At 32.5% G+C, this 18,469-nt stretch overlaps 1 long non-coding RNA gene across 8 annotated transcripts; it reads left to right on the forward strand.

The window, feature by feature from the left end:
* The first annotated feature begins 4,676 nt into the window (after window positions 1-4,676).
* Window positions 4,677-9,490, forward strand: LOC147500014 (uncharacterized). Of its 8 annotated transcripts, XR_015196150.1 has the most exons (6): window positions 4,677-5,033; window positions 5,434-5,543; window positions 7,453-7,467; window positions 8,667-8,815; window positions 8,995-9,080; window positions 9,238-9,490. It is a non-coding gene; the product is annotated as an uncharacterized LOC147500014 (long non-coding RNA). The 8 variants fall into 8 exon arrangements; XR_015196151.1 differs by lacking the exon at window positions 8,995-9,080; XR_015196154.1 differs by lacking the exons at window positions 8,995-9,080; window positions 9,238-9,490 and adding an exon at window positions 6,801-6,967 and having other exon boundaries at window positions 5,215-5,543; window positions 7,453-8,947.
* Window positions 9,491-18,469: the final 8,979 nt, after the last annotated feature.

Genomic DNA, 18,469 nt, shown 5'->3' on the forward strand with positions numbered 1-18,469 from the left:
ACCTAGACAATCATCTTCCGCAGCATGCTGAGTCTCGAATCTTTGTTGGTTCTCCGCGTTTGTGTTCATTTTGGCCTTGAACACTTCTTGGTTTGATAGTGCTTTTGAGACATTTGTCTTTAAAATTCTCATAGAAGCTGGCCCCACTAACACTAGGTGATTTCTATAAAAAGTATCCTGCAATACTTCACTTGGATAACATAACTTTCAAGATATAGTAAATCATTAAAAGCTTGACTTATCCCGGTTCTCATGGCCGGATATGCCTTTATCTTATATAGGAATGGGTTAGAGTATAATATTACTCCCCGGTGCCGAGTCACAAACATAATTGAGTTGGCCCATTGAACCTAGATCTTGGGATCTCCGATCCAACTAGGTTGGTTTTCCATTATGATGACTCTTGGTTGATTATCTCAAAAGCTTTAAGCCCATTCCCCTTGATAATCTTTCTCCTTGCTCTCTTGTTAAACCTTTTGTAAGCGGATCCCAATGTTATCTTTTGACCTTACATTGTTGATTGAGATAACTCCATTTGAGAGCCGGATTATTATGTACGACGATATGTCGAGAGACTTACATCTTCTATACATGCTACTCGATAGCTCTACCAATATAGATTCCGCCATGCACAATCGGCCTACAGTGATTTAGCCCCCTTTGGAATATCCTCTAAGAAGTTTCAAGTCATGATTCCATCGATTCCATAGTGGACCTTTTGAAATTATGACGTCCCTCGATTCCATATATGAATTCCGATTCCATATATAGTGGACCTTGCTATGTCGCTTGTTATAAGGATTTTCTTTGAAATTTATGCATCTCTCCTAGAGCAAAACACCACATTTGATGTCTTTTTTGAGTAATGCTTCAACAAATTTCTAATTTTGAATTGATTAATTCAAGAAGATACATGATCCCCCACATTTTTTAATTTCTCATGACAAAGTCAATAAATTAGAAAACCATTTAGATATATGTTTTTCAAGTGAGGCCTTGTTAAAGAATGTCACATATCATTCATATAGTGTCTAAAACACTTCTAAGACCTCAATTTTGCTTACAAGTATGCTTCTGAGAACAATATCTTAAACAATCTTCTTTATTGGCACTCTTTTGTATAATAGTAAAATGCATACATCTTACAAATAATACAATATTTTTAGAACCCTTTAGCACTAGCCATTCCTAACATCCGGAATGAAGCAAGGATTCTCGGAATCTTGGATCCTAATTCTCTCCAAGTGTGGCATTACCACCACCTTGTTTGCTTTCAAGAAGTCCATTCCAAGAATGACTTGAAAATGGTCTAAGCGAGCTACCATCGAGTCCACCTTTCCTCGCCCGGTTATTGCATCTTAATGTCAACTTCCAAAGCGGAGTCCTTTCACCGTTCGGCTTCTTGGTTCAAGCCTCTCATAGAGCCCTGTACATTTTCGCGAAGTTTCAATCCAATAGCCTCGGATACATACTTAGAGATTAACATTATGAGTTGAACCGGTATCCACCATTGCTAGTAGACACACGTAGTTGTTGAGTTCCACTTCTACTACGAACATAAGGTCGTCATCGGGGACCAAAATGTTCATACCATTCAACGAACTAGTAGGTCTAACAAATGAAATAGGAACAAACATGAATAGGAGAACACGGTGGTGTTGTCATTTCTATTCTAAAAAATAAAACACACCCCGTTATTTCCTTAAACCAAAAAGAAAACAAAACAAAACAAATTACGTTGGGTAAAGAAGAAGAAAAAAAATGCGTCTTAAGTTGTTAGGAATATACAACTTAATTGTACTTACTCTTTACCAATTACCAAACTATACAAACCTTTTGTCTTGTAAGTGTCTTGTACTTTTAATTAAATCCAGCCTAGTGTAGATACACTATGTCCTTAAGATGATTTTCCCTCCGCGGTGCTTGAAGGTTGATGGGAAACTATCTCCCAAGATAGAGCGGATTCTTTTATAGAAAGCTAGCACTTCAATTCTATAGACTCAAACAACACAACATTTAGTATTTGACTAAGAACAGAGGGAGAAGAGAAAGATCGAGGAACTCTCGGTGATCTCGGTGTATTTTTCTCCAAATTCATCCACTATTCTGGTGAGTGGTGTCTTTTCAAACAACAACGGTGACTCTTGGGAAAAAGTAAGCAACTCTTTTGAAAAGTCACATGTTTGAAAGGACACACCATTTCAAAGATATAAGCATTTGTTTCGAACCGATTGCCTATTTGAAAGTTGTTGCACCTTTTCGGCATGATGATTTCGAGCTTTCAAACCGGTGCACATTTCGAAAGGTCGCGACCTTTTCGGCATAATGCAATTTTTCAAACAAATGCATCATTTTGAAAAGGTTTTCTCACATTACGCATCTTGTTTCAAAAAAACCCATTTCATCTTAAGTGGGGTAACTTGGGAGACAAACTACTCATTCATATTTAAATGGATTTGAGCAAATCATTTTTCTAACAATATGATGGAAAATTGAAAACGTTGAGTATCTTCCTACATGCCTTGAGCCTTTCACTATGTAGAGTTCCAGAAGGTCTTAGGCTACACTTCAAAAAAGATAAGATTTACCCATTATTACCAAAGGATATTGGCATTGGTGGTAGTTACCCATTGTTGTGGTGATCATTGTTGTAGTAGAAATATATATATGCCATATAGGTTCGTGCTATCTTTGTTTCCTCAGTTCAGGCATAAATAACACTGTACTTCCATGCCATGTAACATAGCAACCAGACCTTATACCACAGCGTAAAATTAGTAGACGCCGTCTTGCATGATAATCAGCACTATTTAAGCGTCTGCCAGGTAGAGCTACCTTGCCATCCTATTGTTTGTAGAAAATTTATTCCTTTTCATTAATATCTCTAAGAATATAATAAACACTAGCTTTGTACGTATGGTGTTTCTGTGGACACATGCAAGAGCACTTATGAAGTTTGGATCAACAATATATTGAACCAGATTTGGCATTTTTGCTATAGTGGTCATCAACAATATGTGGATATTTTCAAAGTTAGAGCACGCTAAAACTTCCATTATTCATTGTTTGGCATTACTTTTCTTGACTTGCAGCAGATACTACCACAAAATAAAAATAAAGATGAAGTCGGGATTTAGAGCAAGAGTGGACAGCAGCTTACTACTGCAAAGCATAGTACAAAATATCAGGATATGGGTATTTATTGATATTCAATTTCTAGATATGTATCGTGGATATATCCCCCTCTTTAGGGATATTTGATATTGTTTCACATGCAAATATCGTGGATATATCTAAAATATTGACAAATATCGTAGATATTGTGGATATTTATTGATATATCATGATACATTATTTATATTTATTTGAAATATAATGGTAAATATTAACTAAAATTGTTATATATACAAAATATCGTCAAATATCTCCAAATATCACAAATATTATCGAAATATCACTGATATTTACAGTCTTATATATCTCTAAACATATCGTGATATTTATATATCTTTTTCTAAAATATGGATAGATATCTCTAAATATCGCGATATATCGGGATATTTTGTACTATGCTGAAAAGAGTAATTATGTTATTAGAAGCATATATGCCCTGATCCTCTTTGATTTACCAAAGTGCATCCTAGACTTAATTGATTGGTGGGAGTGTGGGACTAGGTAGGGCAAATCATGAAATTGAACTTATAGATGGCATGTTGTATGTGTGCAGGAGTAATTTTTATCTTTGTAGACCTTTCTTTCATAAACTGTGGTTAGTCAATTCTATATTGGTATTTTCTCAGAGAGTGGTCTGGACTACATCAAAGCTATTAATTTCTGGTATGTGTTAATTCGTTATTCATGTGGTGAAGGGTGGCAATATGTTTGAGAACTGTTAACATTAACTTTTTACAAATATACTATTATTTCATATTCTATCAATAGGCTCTACAAACCTCTTACTTCCTCGCTCGGGTTCATTGGGATCAACATGAAAAGTTACTCACAGTATAAGAATTAATTTGCGTCTCCTCTCTATAGTGCTATGGAGTACGGACAAACTCGCGCTGCCTCTGAAGTCTGAACAAGGAAGTGTATGTAAAGTCCAACTTTACAATGAGAGGCCAACTTCAAGAAATTGGAAGTCTTATGAGGTAGGTATGGCTCACAGGCAAAGCGAATTACTCTTACAGAATCAGTTGAGATTCTTAATGCATCATTAAATTTCTTTTGTACCTTCTCTTAGGAAATTTACTAGATTTTTGTACCCGTTCGTTGAACGGGAACCATTTTTATATAATTTTTTTAAATTTTTTTTTATTATGTATAAAAAATTTTACTTCCAAACTATATTGAAACTCATATAATAAATTAATTTACCAAAATTCCCACCCAATAATTTGTTATACTAAAATTTTTTTTTTTAATGGCCTTATGATATCCAAATTTTGGGCTATCGACTAAAAGACTGTATTTTTGTTTGTAGAACTACTGTGTATGATGTGCATTCAAAGAACGGGTGCAGTTTTTATATGTTTTTTTTTAATTTGTTTAATGTATTTTAATAAAATTGATTAACTGTCATTTAAATTTTTAGTCGTTGCTTGGTTAATTAAATTGCAATACAAAGGGATCTTGTATGTATTCTGATCCGTTTTTTGCCGATTGGGGCTAAAAAATATATACAAACTCAAAATTGAATTGAATTAAATTAAGAGAGCAAGTTATTTATCAAACCAAAAGTTTAGTGAAATATGCAATGGGCCTCATTGTTTATTATTGAAAAGTATGGACTTTTGTATGTTTGGGCCTCATTGTTTATTATTAAAAAGCCCATATATTATCCTTGAATAGCACGTGTTTGATGATGTTGACACTTGTTGAATTGAGTAAAAATATTTATCTCTGTCTTCCCATTTTCTTATAATTGACTTGAGTCACCAAACAAAATTGACTTGAGTATCCCTGTCAAGCCCCAGTCACCGTCAAATTGGTTATGATATCTCATTTTGGTTTTCAGAAGAATTCAATTACAGGTATCCTTTGCTTTATATTTTGTTATTGACATAGTTTATTTGTGCTTTAATTTGTTAATGTTTTATTTTTTTGGAGAATAAATATTGCTTAAGCATTGATTGAATTATTTGTTGTGTTTTTGCTTTTACATTATAAAATAAAACAACCGTGATGTGAGATATATTTTTGTTTGTCCTGTAGAAGTTTTGTTTAAAAGAAATGAAGAGAGAAATGTTGTACGTAGCAGGAAGAACAAAATAAACACCGTTATATGACCCTGATTTTTGGAGTCCTAATTTTTTTTTAAGGCGGTAACACATGCAAGAAGAGATTGATGAGATGAGTTGATGAATTAGATCATTCTTTGCGGCACTTGTAGAACCGTGTGAGTACTAATTGTTTCTCTTAATTGTATCACAGGAAATGAAGATACTATCTTCTCTCTGCATGGTCTCAGGCAGTATTATAAGTTCCTCATTCCAGCATACGTCCAGAGTATCTTTGTGAAAACTTGCACACGTTTTTTGTGGGTAAGTTCTTTACTGCAGGAATGATAAGCATAAGTAACTTTAGGATAAATTAAACTTTAATTTGCTGTAAACTTATAAATGTCTATCTCATTTGAGTGTTAAGTCCAATACCTTACTCAAATTGCCTGAAAAACCGCTTTATACACGATGTTCTGTGTATGTTCTTTTGGCTTATCGTCTTTCCTTTTAATTTGAAATTTTAATCCCTGTCTAGATGTTGTTCTTGAAACTGCCTCATATAGTTGTCAATGTGTGTATTGGAGTCCACCCTTTCTAAAACTCTATTGTGTGTATTGTTGTAATTAATAATAGGAAAATATTCTCTCTTGCATATAATAAAATTGAATATGAGTTTAAGGTAAGCTTTGGTGCATGAAGAAGATTATTCAAACCAACATAATCATAAACATATGATAAAAAAAAAATCTTACTTGCTTAAGCGGAAGAGAGGGGGGGGAGAGAGACTACATGTATATATTAATATATTATGATGAATTTCTAAATTTGTAAAATAGTAATTTCTGTGTACATGTCTATTATGTCAATATACTCATCTTTAGATCATTAGGAACAGATGGGAAGACCCCGTTGCTCCATTTTGTGGTTCAAGAAATTATTCAATTTGAGGGCATTAGAGAATCAGAGATCACCATTAAAAAAACTTTCAAAGAACTAAAACTAAGACCTCACAACACAGAAGAATGGTATATAGAAGATTGTGACTTGATCTTGTTTTAGGTCTTAGTGTAGAGCTCTGCAATGTAAATAAGACAGCAACTATAGACTTGGATGTCATTGCAAGCTCGGTTTAAAATTTATCAGATGGAATGTTTAAACTACAACATCTAAGTTAAGAATCTACGTCATCCTAAGAATCACTTGATATTTGTTTTGCAATGAAATGATTCATGTTCCACTGGGTAATCAATTCTCATGGTCAATTTGCAATATAAGAAGGCTTCTATTAGTAGATAATTGCAATATAAGAAGGTGTTTTTTTAGTAGATAATATAGTATATGTGGTGATTGTGGTCCTTGCTAAGCTCAACTAAGTATTAGTAAATATATGGACGTATGGAACATCTTGTACTTGAACTCTGAGTGAACAAAGAGAAAAACAAATGAAAAGACATTCATGCTTATGGTTGTGTGCAAAACTTGCATTCGAATTTTTATTTTGGGGGTTGTCAGGGTTTGTGTCTAGAGAACACAATTGTCATTTTGTTAAATCCATGAGTTCTTTCTTAAAATATGCAGATTATATTATAAAGGAGTTGCAGAAAGATGAAGACCGGGTTCTATCACATGTCATAGAAATTACAGAGTATTTCATGGACATGTCAGGGAAGATGAAGCAAACCCACTAAGAATTTTCGTGATTGTGAGATACTTTTGTGTATGTGTTAGATCAACTGTGTAAAGAGGTAAGAATCTTAAAGAAAATGTATACTCCAAACTTTGTAACCCCTTTCCAATAGCTAAGATACAGTGAAGATCTGAGTACAAACACTAATGACAGGACCATGATCAATGAGGATTCTAAACTTTCAGGACTCAATAAAGAACTTTGTCTTTTTAGGAGTGTTTAGCTTCATATTCTTGAAACTACTTGTCAAGAAATGTTGTAGGGATGTGTTTTCAAATTATTTCTAAAATTGAATATATACGTTTTGGAGTACGTTTATACATATAAAACGTGGTCTTATATGTAGTATTTTACAAATGAAAAATGATTCGGTGAATAGACAGATGATTTCTTTTCTGACTCAACAACACAATCATATAATTTACTATTATTATTGTTTTGTTTTTAAAAAAAAAGAAGAAGAAGTCTCATCTGCCCAATTGTTTACATTGTTCTATTATGTTCATATAATAATTAATTTGTTTCTTTACAACTTAATTGCAGGTTGCAAATGTAAAGGTACTTTCGGAATTCAGTGACCTCTGAAGCTCCTCCAATTGTATTCTTGTTAGCTAAATTACATTCCAACGCTAAAGCCTCTATCTGACTATTGTTTATAAATTATCAATTGTGTCATTGAGAGACCTTATTATAAGATCTATTTGTAGTTTGACACATATGTAACCCACTAAAATTGCCTTAACTATTCACTGTCACATAATCAATATGGTTGTTTCGTTTTGATTAGTTTAAACTTTATATATGGGCATGATGTAAACCTAATTTTTGTAATCAATATTGTGTATATTGCTCTAAACAGTAAAAGTACCCGTTATTTCTTGGATATAATTAAATAGTTAAAAGAAAATGCATATAAAGTTTGACCCACCCAAGCCTTCCCAAAATATTTGCACAAAACTGATTGAACAATTCCACGGAGTAATATATCCAGAGATGACTATTTCAATAAAATTCTTAAGATACATTGTTGGCGGTTAATTATATTAGTATTTTCTTATGTGTAGAAGAAACTAAAACTGATGCGTAGACACTGAGAAAGATCTTAACATAGTTACCACATCTAATAACAAAAGATTTTGTAATACGACAATACTGAAGCTAGAATTGTCAACGCTGAAGCTGAAATTTAAACAAATGTTCTATATCTTGAATTGGTTGTTTAATAAATTGATTGTGACGTGTGTGTGTGATTGGTGGTGGAGGTTGGAGGGGCACCTTCTATGCCCTTAGGGTGTTGTTGGGAGTCTTGTGAACTTTTAAGCACAGTGGTTGTTGACGTCCATATTGTGATGTTTATACGTGCAAGATACACATGGAAAGAATATACTTATATTTTTGTGTTTACACACTGGATATTCTGAGAGGAACTTGGTCTATATATTGTGTCTTGTAAGATGTCTTAATGGGTGTTGGATATGGCTGTCTTGATCTAATATGGAAGTGCTCTAGAAACTGTATGCTTTTATTTGTTTGGCTTGCACACTGTGAAACTATTGCATCTTTCACATCTATATGCCTCTTAATTTTTTACGTTGTACACACATCATTTTGCATTGATATCTGCCACTTTATGCATTTACACTAACTTGATTCTTTGTTTGTGTTTTTACTAATTTTGTTGCTGAAGATGTTGTATTTGAAACTGCAGTGACATTAGGACTTCAAAAATAAGCTGCTTTTTTTTTTTGTTTTATCAGTTAGGAATCAACCGAAGCAGATTATCGAGGTATGTCAGAATTCATGGAGGCAATATGTTCTTCTAAAGGAAGCCTGCTGGGTGTAGCAATAATCATCTATAATTTATTTGGGATATTTGAGAAGTAGAGAGCTCTTATTGGTTTTATTGGTATGTGAATTGTACTATTTATGTAATTTGTCTATGATAATGTGAAGCAGTTAAATGTTACTTTAATGAGCTTAGATGACTACGTTGATTGTTATTTAGCACTCAATGATCTACCTATTTCATTTCTAATTATTTTTTTTTTGTACGCATTTGATATTTGAGTGCATATCATTTGGTAGGATCAATTTCTGAAAGTTTTTGCAAATGGGTTTAGTCTTGGTTCAATTGCTTTTCATTGGGTTTTGCTACCTGCTTTGGAGTTTGTGTAAGTTTATGATTTTAAATAATTTTTTTAGGATTTGAATGTTGTACTATTGTTGCATTTAGCAATGGGAAGCTAAGATAGTGTACTTCACCTATTTAGCAAATGAAAGATTCCTATATCAATATGTTTTAATCTCTTTTTTTTATGGGTGATTCAGAGATAGATTCACATGTTTAACGGGGTGGGTGACTTGACAATGGATGAGGACATGGAAAGGATTGAATGTTAGCAGGAGCTGTTAGCTTTTGCTTATTACTTTAGTTTTCATTCACAATTGTTGTTTTGTGTTTAAGTAGCTAGTTCTGGTTTGATTTGAGAACAAACACTTTTATAAGCAGGGTAACAACTTGTTTTTTTTTGGATACTCACTGTGCTTAGAGTCTTGTTTTTCATGGTCTTAGATTGTTGTGGCAGTCATGGCAGTCTTATTTGATCTTATGAATATTAGGAAAAACAAAAACATTTAAATAAGACATGAGACAGTTGAAAAAAGGGAAGGGAAAATTTTGAAGATTACCTGAAATGAATAGGAGGAAGGAGAACTCGTGGCAGGTTTTTTTGTTTTTTTTTTTGGTGAGTAGGAAAAAGGAAAAGAAAAAGAGACGGAAAGAATATAAACAAATGTCGTGGGTGGTTTTCTTTGTTAGGTTTTTTTACTTTGAGGAGGCGATAGAAAATTAAGAATAGATTAGGGAGATTTAAATAAATCTGGGGAGGTGTTTCTAATTATTAGGACCTCATTTTTTTTAGGAACCACTAATATTGCTCGGGTTGGAAAATAGAGTAATATGGTGAAGAGAGAGAATATGCGCGAGCTTTTATATATATATAGATTAGTGAGTTAATCTTAGGCCAATACATCGTTAACTTTGTTTTGTACCTTCTCTTGGGAAAGTCATGACAAATTTGGCGTTGCAAACACATACAAGTACTATGAAGTAGATTCTTTGCCTCATGACATGTTCAACGAGCCGTCAAGGAGCTTCTTTGTAAAAAATACCTATATCATCAAAACTCATGTGACATTTACGACCTACTCTATTTGTTTTCAAGTGTGAAGGCTCTTCATGGTATGGGGTGACTTTTCAATGTAGATTATGTCTTCAAGTTCTTTGTAATTCTTTCGCTTTATAAGAAGTTCTGATGAATTTTGAGGCCTCCATACTGAACATTTCTTTCTTCAATAAAGTGTTAATTGATGACTTTTAGTTCCGTCACACTAATAATTTAAATAGGACTATCTACCGGGTTGTAGATTTCGAAGTTTGCCTTTTGAAATTTCAATCGGATTTTCACAAAAAAGACAAACTTACCGTAATTTGAACCAAGGCCCAAAATATCGATATCGATCAATATATCGGTGTACCCAAAAACCGATATATATCGGATATTTCGGATATATCCATTTTTTTAGTAACCAGTTCAAACTATTTAAAATATCAAAAATATCGGATATATCGGAAATATCGGATATATATCGGAAATATATTGGAAATATCGGATTTATATTTTAAAATGGTCAAAAAGTCAACCGATATATATCGATTATATCGGCGATATAAAGTTTCATATCGGAAATTCCGATATATATCGGAAAAAAAAGAGTTCTATATTCGGTGGATATATGTCGGAAATATCGATGTCGGTGTACCAAAACACCGATATATATCGGCGATATATCGGATATATCGGCGATATTTTGGTCCATGATTTGAACAAACAATTTGTTAGAAAAATCGATTTGTGATATGAATGAGTAATTTGTCTCCCAAGTTACCCCACTTGAGATGAAATGGGTTTTTCTTGAAACAGTACGTAAAGTGAGAAAAACCTTTTCAAAAGGATGCTTGATTGTTCAAAGCGGTGCATTATGCGAAAATGTGCGACCTTTTGAAATGTGCACGGTTCAAAAAAGGTGCATAATGCGAAAAAAGGTGTGACCTTTTCGAAATAAAGCGGTTCAAAGCGATGCTTTATGTCGAAATGGTGTCTTTTCGAAACATGTGACTTTTCAAAGAGTTGCTTACTTTTTTCCCAAGAGTCACTGTGGTGTTTCGAAGAAGCATCGTTCACCTATAAATAGTGGATGAATTTAGAGAGAAAGACAGACCAGATCATACAAAGTTCTGATCTTTCTCTTCTCCCTCTGTTCTTAGTCAAATATTATGTTGTGTTCGCTGAGTCTATAGAATTGAAGTTCTAGCTTTCTATAAAAGGAATTTCATTCTATCTTGGGAGACAGTTTCTCATCAACCTTCAAGCACCGTGAGGGGGAAAATCTGTCTTAAGGACATAGTGAATCTTCACTAGGCTCGGATTTAATCATTGGAAAATTAAGTTCATTAGTTGAACTAAAAGGTTAATTTGTTTGTTTTTTGAACTGAAAGTTTGTTCATGATATATTTGTTATATCAATTTGATTTTCTTATTTACTTAACAATAAGTATATTTTTGGAATAAGTTTCCTACACAATTAACATATTAAAACAATAATATAACAAAATGCCCAAAATTTGTGAAGTATTTAGTTTTAACTATCAACGCCACATACTGAAGAAGTGGACACATGTTGAAGTATCTACTACAAATGGTGAGATATTTTGGCTATCAAAATTTTAAAACATATATTTTTAATACTAAAAACAGTGCACACATGAAAGCTTACATTCCACATATGTGTACTTCTGCACAATTGTGTAGGCATACCACAAGTACTATGTGTGTAAGCAATATCCTAAAGGAGATTAGGGTTAAGTAGTATTACCCACCACTAGATGAGCCAATTAGAATTCCCTCCCCCCCCCCCCCCTCTTCCCCCTAGATGAGCCAATTAGAATCCCCCCCCCCCTAACACACAGTCAACTTGGTTTGACTGTTAACTTTTAAGTCAAATGGCTGAAAATGACACAATTGCCCCCACCTAATTAAAATTGAACATTTGTTTTTTGAAAACAATGAGGGCATTTGTGTAATTTTTAGTTACTTGACCGTGTGTTTAGGGGGGAGACCCTAATTGGCCATCTAGTGGGGAATCCTAATTGGCTCATCTTGTGGGGGGACAGGGGGTAATACTAGTTAACCCACCCTATCCTAAAAGTTCTCATTTTGAAAATTTTAAAGCAACACTCAATAGTAGTTAAGACCTCCTTACATGGTTAATCAAAAGGAAGTATCACACTCCTTTTTAAGTAGTTTCCTCAATGCAAAATGAGACACTCAAGCCATATATTATGACTATGTAAACCAGCAATATAATAGTGACTATAGTATTCTAGACTAAGTTTATATTTTGTTATGCATATAATAAAAAGAAAAACTAGAGAAAACTTACATCAGCGTTGTGCTCTAGCAAAATCTTAACTGCCTCATGTTTTCCAGCACCCACTGCTCTTTGCAGTGGGGTTCCAATGTTGGAGAGGTCATTAATAGTAGAGCTTCTCAAAATCAACAAGACTATTATGTTGTTGTTGTTTTCTCTTGTAAAATCAATCGAATCAAACATCAAAAACTTCATTACCTACTTCCAATCTATATCACATTCAAGATTTGTTAGAAATTCCCTTGTTAGAAAACATAAATGTGATTACTTCCTTGTTTTCATCATCACAAACAAATTCTATCAACACTGTTCCAACACAAATACATTCTCCTCAGTTTCAAACAACACAAAATTCACAACATAATCCTTTATCAAATAACACAAATACATTGATTTAAACCTTGATGACGTACCTTTTTCAGAGGCAGCATGTAGAGGACTGAAACCGTGCTTGCCTTTTGTATTTGGATTAGCACCATAGATAGATATAGGGGGTGCGTGTGGGGGCGGTCGCACCCCCCCTGAGATTAGAAAAGCTCCACTACCACATAACTAATTGCCTAGAAAAATCTTCAAACTGTAAGGACTTGCACCCCCAATTCTTTTTAGCAAACTTCCACTACTACACCCCCAAAATTTTCACAACTATAGTAAGAATATTATCAACAAAAAAAATAGTATTAAAAAAAAACTAATAAACCAACTTTTTTTTTACTTCTCTTTTTACCCTTACAAAATTATCATTTATCATTTATTTTGAGTTCAAAACCATTAAAAAGATAAATGTTTCTTTAAATGTTTGATGGGTTGATGAGACTAAAACAAATAACCAAAGGCCCAAAGCCCAACCGATCAGTTTGTATAATTCTAATCGCCAATAACAAACTTGTATGCTCTCCTTCCTTTATTTCACTCTCAATTCTTAAACAAACAGTCAGACCTCAACCTAAAAAAAAAAAAAAAACAAAAAAAGTAAAAAACACAAAACACAAATTCAGAAAGGACTTGCGGCAGCTTGTTGCACGTTTGTCCTAATTATTTATAAAACTCATTATCATTATCAATATCAATAAAATTTCTACGTAAAAACAAAACAAAACAAAACAAGGTACTTTTTTATTTTCAATGTTAATCTTTTATAAGTCTATATAATATTATATGTACATTATATATAATGTTATTTCACTCTCAATTCTTTAACAAACGGTCAGACCTCAACCCAAACAAACAAACAAACAAACAAACAAAAATTCAGAAAAAGGACTTGCAGTGCAGCTTGTTGCACACTTGTCCTAATTTTGTCCTAATTATTTGTAAAACTCATTATCATTATCAACAAAATTTCAACTTAAAAAAAAAACAAAACAAGATAATTTTTTAGTTTCAATGTTAATCTTTTATAAGTCTATATAATATTATATATTATATATAATGTTATATATAAATAACATTATATATAACATATAAATAACATTATATATAACATATAAATAACATATAATGTTATAATGTTATATATAAATAACATTATATATAACATTATAAGTCTATATAATGTTATATAGACTTATAACATTATAGGAAGTTAACAATTTGTTGAATCTCGCACCCCCTGGCTCCGTCCATGATCATCACCCATATCCAGAAGGTATTTAACCATCTTGAAATCCCCAATCCTTGATTTGCAAATCAAGGGAGAAGCACCTGAAATCATTTAGATATCAATTAGAAATCATTTTGAAATCATTGTGAAATTGAATACCTGACCGATCTTTGGAATCGACATTCCAACAAAGGTCGTTAATCAAGTAGTCGCACATGTCTACATCTCCTTTCTTAGTAGCAAAGTGTAGGGCATCAAAGCATGTTCCAGTTTTATATCCAACAATGGTCTTAACCAATTATGTGTAAACTTTCGTATCTTTTACAACATCTAATTAAAACAAAACCCACAAACAAACAAATTCAAATTCGGATTCAAAAAATCAAAAGCATAATTCGGATTCGAAACCCTAAAACATACCTTTTAAATTCTAGACATTTCCCATTATCATCGATAAAAGTACATTTGATTTTTCTGTTTTTAGATTTAAAAAAAAAAAAAAAAGGTAGAAACGAACGAACCTAAAGAATCCATGGGTTGTATTTCTTTTGGATCTTTGGAGATGAATGTTTCAGTGTTTTGGCGCCAAGAATGACGTGTTTTAACTTTTAATCATTAGTGTGGTGGCGGTGTGAGATAATGGGATGTTGGGCCTGCTTAAAGTCAATGTATATGTATAGGCAAGCCCATTGAAAATATGAAACGATTCACATGAACCTTATTGAATTGGAATATATTGTGTGAGTCTTGAATTATGTAGGAAATGACAATTACTCCAATTAGAATAAGATCTTATCTTTTTTTCATGGTGCTTTTAAGTTTATTAACAAGGAGCTGTTGCAGCTATCTGTCTGAATCGAGATGGAAAACTGATTTCAAAGCTTCAGATGGCATGGACACTGAAATAGTTGTTCTATAACAATTCACGTCTATGTTTAGTATCATGAAGACTGTCGTAACCATTTGAGATATATAACATTGAAAAATCCATAGAAGGAAAAAAGAAAACTACAACAACAAACAATGTGTAAAGATTTTTTACCAATAATGCAAGAGAAACAATTAATTGTAACTATAATGTACAATAGAGATACAAGAAATTGGGCTAGAGAGTCACATTTATAAAAAAAAAAACAACTCAAAAGCCCGACCAATAATTTTTTTGGGTTTTAATACCCCCTGCATTGTTTTTATCTGCGTAAGTTTTTTTATAGAAAATCTTTAGAATCTAAGCTTTTGACTCAAGACCAGTCCACCACATGTTATTTTTTAATATAATTTATTTTCTTTTTCACCCTTGCAAGATAACTGCCTGCAGATATTTTCTTTCGAAGAAGGGGGAAAAAAAAACTACATGTAGATAAGAAGTTTCGAACCGCCCCCATATTTGTTTCCTTCTTTACATGCTATTTTTTTTTTCTACAATCATCATTATCTTAATCACTTCTAAATTTTATTGTTAGAGATTGACTAAGAAAATGTTAGATTATTTTTTGCTATAGAGTATGTGTTTCTACCTTCATTCTTTTGTTAAATTAAATTTCATTAGGTGTTGTTGTGTTAGATTTGTTAGTGTCTTTTCTGATTAAAGATGTTTATCGCTCTTAATTAGTTGTTTCTTCTTTGATATTTGAGTTTTACTAGTTTTAATTAATAAACTCTTTTCTATGTCAACATAATTTTATTCCTTTTAAAATACAGTTGTGTTATGGAGATTTTTGTAAGGATTGACAAATGGCTCCAATATTTTTTTTTTATTTTTTTATTTTGTGTTCAACAGTATAGCTTTTTTTATTTCTGCATTAAATTTGCGACAATGACCAGATAACTAACATGTTTATATTTGGTTCAATTTACATTACACAACAATTTTATATATCCATTTTTTTTCGGTGCTGCAGTTTAATGTGAAAATCGGGCTGTTAGTGGTTTCACACAGTATGGATACAATCATACACTTTAAGTTTGCATTGCGTAGGATTATATGGTTAGTGAAGTTAAACGCACGCGTGAAAAATGGCGTTGGGATTTTGTAACCAAGCTTTTTATTGAGATGGGTTCAGTTGGAGATGGGAATCAACTTGCCTTACGTACACTCTTCAAGTTGAATATTTAGTGTTAAAAGAACAATCGAAGAGTCACTAGTTTCAAATATGTAACATGCACTTTGAAATGCACTACGTGTTCACTACTGTTGCTTTGATTCCCAAAAAAAGTGGATTTTGCGTTTGAATAGAATTTAGATTTATAAATTGACAGCTATATGTATTCATATTATATGACAAGAATAAGAAATCAATATTACATCTCGACCTTTTATGTTCGACTTTCAATCACTTGAGAGTGCATTCATATTTCCCAAATGAGCTACTTTATGCATATTTTTCTACTCGTATTTGAATCTTTTTTTGAACTTTCTATTTTGGATCATCTTTAAAATTAGAGTCACTGCTAAAATGAAATACGAAATGAATTGCATTTTTAAATGTATAACATCATATGAATTTGTATTTCTAAATTTGGAGTACGGCCAATACAAGAGATTTTACATTCTAAAATGTTAAATAATGATTTCACATTTTAAAATATTGGCATACACATTCCTAAAAAAAAATTGTAACATCTATCTACTCAATTACAAAACAATAATGCTAGACCGACCCACTTATTTGACCTACTATTTGGACCTACTGATGTGTCAAAAGTCATAATCATTGATTTACATAGAGATACGTGTCCATGTATATTGCAATGCAAACCAACGTTATCTAAATAGTGAGTCACAATAGTAGGTCCGTATTATCCAAGTAATGCTAAATAATTAAGTTTCCTTTTCTGGTAGCTTAATGTAATAATGTTAACCAATTAAATAAAAGATTTATAAGGAATGAGATAAACATTTACCATAAGCTTAGAAACCTTTTCCATAAAATATGAATTCTGATTGTGGAAATGAAAGAAAGTTAAATAGAAGATGTTATTCTAAGGGCGTTGAATTCATTAGTTAATGAATTTCTATGTCATATCTAATAAAATTAATATTTGTTAAAATTGGAAATAAATTTATTACATATATTTGATCACGTTTCAGAATTGACGTCGATCTTTCCATTTTTTATTCCTTCACAAGCTTAATTTTAGTTCGAGAATTTAGTTGTCTAAATTTAGTAACTGTTCTTATCTTAAAAGATTTTCTTTTTAGTTATGTAGAACCACCACATTTTGAGTAGCTAGTCGGTTTTGGTTGTTTGCAATATAAGGATATTTTCATCTACTTCTTGTAAAATTGGGTGATGTGTGGACCCTTCTTTTGGCTAGGTCCATTTACTGCAGGGTAGACATTTAAGAAAATTAAAGAGATAAAGATGGAACCATAAATCAAGGGATTTGGTCATAAAATAAGGAACAGGTTCCTTATCCCCAAAAGGATAAGAACCCCATTCTCAAGAGGATCACACACACTCTCATCATGTACAAAGAAAGATTATCATTCTCAAGGGAGATCTCAACTCTTGTAACCAACTAGAAATCAAACACCATTAATGAAGATCAGTGTGGATGTAGGCATCTTTTTTGGCCGAACCACGATAAAATTTGTATCTTGTACTATTTATCTTTCTTGCCGTTTTACGTATTATTTGTGGCGTTGTGTGAAAAATGGATTATCTTCATCAACAAAATATGTGTCGGACCAGTTTAAATTTGGTCCTGACAGTGGCGCCGTCTGTGGGGAGAAGACGAGAAGTCAATGTTCTATCCATGATTTATCAAATAAAAAATCGAAATCTTCATTAATGCCTTTTGGATCAGATCAAATACTCTAGTATATATCCAAATTGTTATCTATCAGTATTATGGTCTACATGTTACTGGGCTACATGTGAGTGGTACGGTAACGATTTGCTACTTTGAAATGGAGATGCGAAATCTTGCATCATGCTTTACTGATTCAAACCCGAGAACTCGAAATTGATCTCAAGTACCAGTAACAAGATAGGCAGATAACTTTAATGTGATCCATGGTTCTTGGGTATAGGTGCAAGTGTTATCATATCAGATAAGTACCTCATTCTCCAATCATAATATTTAGTATGCATGCTACCAAGTGACTTATTGTTGATATTCAAGTACGCTTGATTTCTGTCACTATTATTGTGTGATGTCCCGTAGCTTGTTTATTCAAAATATAGAAAATTTCGTATTCATTGTCAAATATTAAGGAGCCTTAGTTCAAATCCACCTGCATATGGAGAGCCCCATTCCATAAACTTTTCCAAATATTTGAGTATGTAAATTATAATAATGTGGATTACATTTCCTGTTTTGATATAAAGCATTACTGTGTATTCTTGTGATTAAGAATTTAAAAAAAAAAAAAAATACTCCGTGTTTTGATATATGCATATTTTGTTGATGAAGATAATCCATTTTTCACACAACGCCACAAATAATACATAAAACAGCAAG

The sequence above is a fragment of the Coptis chinensis genome, chromosome 5, assembly GCF_015680905.1.
Source record: "Coptis chinensis isolate HL-2020 chromosome 5, ASM1568090v1, whole genome shotgun sequence".
In the NCBI taxonomy this organism is placed as follows: Eukaryota; Viridiplantae; Streptophyta; class Magnoliopsida; order Ranunculales; family Ranunculaceae; genus Coptis; species Coptis chinensis.